This window comes from Ursus maritimus, unplaced genomic scaffold, assembly GCF_017311325.1.
Source record: "Ursus maritimus isolate PB19 unplaced genomic scaffold, ASM1731132v1 scaffold_18, whole genome shotgun sequence".
In the NCBI taxonomy this organism is placed as follows: Eukaryota; Metazoa; Chordata; class Mammalia; order Carnivora; family Ursidae; genus Ursus; species Ursus maritimus.
In genome coordinates, this window is record NW_024424230.1 from 1,262,084 (window position 1) to 1,265,902 (window position 3,819).

Sequence of the window (3,819 nt, forward strand, 5' to 3'; positions counted from 1 at the left end):
CTGCTCTTGCTTGGATTCTGGGGCCAAAATCCCAGGCCTGCCCCTCATACATGGTTTTCTGCCCTGACCCCTGAGTCTACACCGGGATCTGGTCTCCCCAGCACCTTTTAGGTTTCAGGCTTCTGAGAACACTAAGTGCCGCCCCTGATTTTGCCACCGTGCGTGCTCTCTGGTGAGAATCTCTCATACCCAGCAACTCGCAGCACCTTTTCTGGGCTAGTTCTGGTCCTGTACTTTGGGGACAGAGAGGTTGGGGGAGGTTAGTGCTGTTTTGTTTTTGTTTTTTGGGGCACTCCTGTCCTGTGATCCTTCATGTGCTTGCTGGTTTTTAATCTGGGTTTTTCTGTTTTCTGTAGCTGCTGAGACCCTGGCCTGTTCTCATTCCCACCTCTCCCTTCTCTACTCTGGTTCCTGCAAAGAAAGTGTATCTGTTTATCAGGCAGCCAATCAATCAACAGTCAAATTAGTTAAGGCTCACGTGTTTACTGAGTGTTTTCTATGCTTGCATATATTTTTTTGTTCTCCTCTATCCAGATGACCTTTCTATACTCACCTGCGTAACCCCATTTGTATTTGGAGTCTTGCTTCTTACAGGAAGCCTTCCCTGACTCCCCAGGGCTGGGGTATGTTCCCGTGCCTGGCGTTCCTATGGTACTTACCATGCCTTTGTGTTCATGTGACATGATGCTCACCAGGCTGCATTTTTCATCAGCTGCATGTAAGCTCTTTGAGGGGAAGGCTGTCCTGATCACTGTTACACCTGTCCCCAACACCTGACGGTGCTGAGTAAGTGGAAACAATAATGCTGCATGCATATTGGTTTGAATAAATGAGTGAACGAGCATGAACTTCTGGAGACCAGTGACCATGACTTATTTAACTTTCTATCTCCAAACCTATCAATTATTTTGACATAAAGTCTTTCATTTAAAGCATTAAAAATGTAGTTTTGGTGACATTACTAATTATTTAATTAATGTATGCATCGATTAGCTTAAATATAACAATCCATCCTAGTAATCAGTATGCTGGCACTATAAACATATGGGGATTTGGGGAAGGGTGAGAGGGAACGCACTCGAATGATGCTGTATGGTTAGAACATGTTTTATCTATGCTCTGTAATGTAAGCTGAGCTGGACCTCTGGAAGCAGCATTGTTATACTCATTTACATCTGAAGAAAACGGGGCTCATGGAAGAAAAGATCACATCATTAGGGGTAAAGATGTGAGTCCCAGCCTTCTGATCCCAAATACAGGGCTCTCTCTACGTCGTTGACATGGCTCCCACTTGCCCGTAGATACATTTCCTTAGGTTCTGGCTCCTGGATACGACAGAAGGGGATCTGGTAGCCAATTTGATAGTGGGTGTCAGTGTGTTCTTTTTGCATGAATGTAGCATGTTTACGTTTTGTGAGTGGAGACCAGAGGTCTTCTGGAAGCGTGCTGGTTTAAATAAATGACAGTGCAGAAGTCTCTTCTGTGGTAACAGGTTGGAGGCAGACGCGTCTCACGTTTGTTTAGTGGGGATGGTCCCATTCACACTGATGGTGCAAGTGGGGATGAGCCTGGACACGCTGGAGACAGGGGCAAGGTGGGCAGAGGGCTGGCGGCACCAGTGGCAAGACAGCCATAACTTCTGGTGCTGTTTATGCCAAGGGGAGAGCTCATCTCACTGCCTAGATACACAAGAAAACTTGAAACCTGTCAGGTGAGGGGCGCCTGGGTGGCACAGCGGTTAAGCGTCTGCCTTCGGCTCAGGACGTGATCCCAGCGTTATGGGATCGAGCCCCACATCAGACTCCTCTGCCATGAGCCTGCTTCTTCCTCTCCCACTCCCCCTGCTTGTGTTCCCTCTCTCACTGGCTGTCTCTATCTCTGTCGAATAAATAAATAAAATCTTAAAAAAAACAAACCTGTCAGGTGAGTGTCTCACCTTGTGTTGCATTGTTTTAGCATATCCCTGATGGGCGTTCAGCCCCACAGAGGCAGCCAGCAGAGAGCTCTTGCCTCATACAACATCCGTTAGATACAATGTGGACCTGGTATGTGTTGGCAAGATATCTGTTTACTACACATTTTTAGTAATATTCTTAAAAGAATTTATTAATTTGAGAGAGAGAATGAGAGAGAGAGTGAGAGAGCACAGGCAGGGGGAGCAGCAGAGGAAGAGGGAGAAGCAGCCTCCCCACTGAGTAAGGAGCCCAACGTGAGACTTGATCCCAGGACCCTGGGATCGTGACCTGAGCCAAAGTCAGACACTTAACAGACTGAGCCACCCCACATTTTTAGTAATATTGAGAAATTTGCCATAATTCATTATTTTTTCCAGAAGAATAAATTGTCCTGGATATATAAAAATATAAGTCTGGATAAAGCATATTTAATTGCTCAGGACCTGGGATTCTCAACGGGAGGTGATCTTGCTCCCTGGGTGACACTTGGCTGGTGGTCAGGACTGGAGGGGAGATGCTGCTGGCATCGAATGGGTGGGGGCCACAGCAGCTGCTCCACTCTCTGCAGCACATGGTGGGCTCCTCGGAAGGAAGCCCCAGATTCCAGCATCATGAGGCTCAGAAACCCTTCTTTCCAGTGAGTTTAACTCATAACATCTCTCTCTTTCCTTTTCATGGATTAAAAATTACAAGGACATGTCCTGGTTTTGACCTAGATGGCATAGTTCTGTCCCTGCCACCTGCTTATTTTTACAAGTGGAACTTCCTGGCCGTAACATGACAAAGAAGCACGAGAAGACTGCAGGAGGAAGGTGGGCAGGCACGATGACATCACAGTGATGTCATCCTTGGGTTTCCTTATTGCTGGCCGACAGCTTCCGGGATGGACAGGGCACTGCAGTGGCCCCCAACCCAGAACTGCCAAAGGCACAGACGATAACTCTCCAAGGAAGTGAGGTGCAGAAAGCTGCACACCTTCCCTCCTTCCTGGCATTTCAACAGGTTCGTGTGGGGGAAGGATCTCTTACCTTCTCCCACACCCTCCACAAGGAATAGGCTGCTGGTGGAGTCTGTGGGCTGAGCACTTGGCTGACTTTCACTTATCAGCCAGTGGGAGCAGGGGGTGCTTTGATGGCCCTGCTGGGATGGTGTTGGGAGACTCAGTGGGGAGTGTGGGTGCCCGTGCCTCCCTCCCTGGTGTCGGCAGTGCCCAGCACTGAGGGGGCTATCCTCCACCTGGAGGACATGGGATGGTGGGGTCAGCGAGGCCAAGGGAGATTGAGCTCCTGCCCCATTGTGGACAGCGAGGCTGCGTGCTGTTGGTGGGGCCAGTGGAAAACTCGGCCTACACACTACCCAGCCCTGCACTACATCTCAACAGGGGGCTGCTGCTAAATGTAGAAGATTTAGCAGGACCCAGAGTGTCATAATGTAATATCCAAAATATTCAGGATATAGCCAAAAATCACCTGTCATACCAAGAACCAGGAAAATCACAACTTGAGAGAGAAAAGAGTCAATAGATGCTAACACTGGGATGAATCACAGATTAGCACATGGCACAGGCATTAAGTATTTAACATATGACAGTAATTGTAAAACAGCCATCAAAGAATCCTTGAACAAAGAGTTGTAATTTTTTTGGATAAAGGCAAAAAGTAGAAAATCTCAGCAAAGAAGTAGTAGTTACGAAGAAGAACCAAATGGAAAAATAGAACTGAAAAATACAATCACCCAATAATAATAATAATAATAATAATAATAATAATAATAAACATCTGGCTGGATGGGTCAGCAGATAGAGAAGACAGAGAGAATCAGCGAGACCTGTGAACAGATCGACTGAATTTGTCCAAACTAAAAA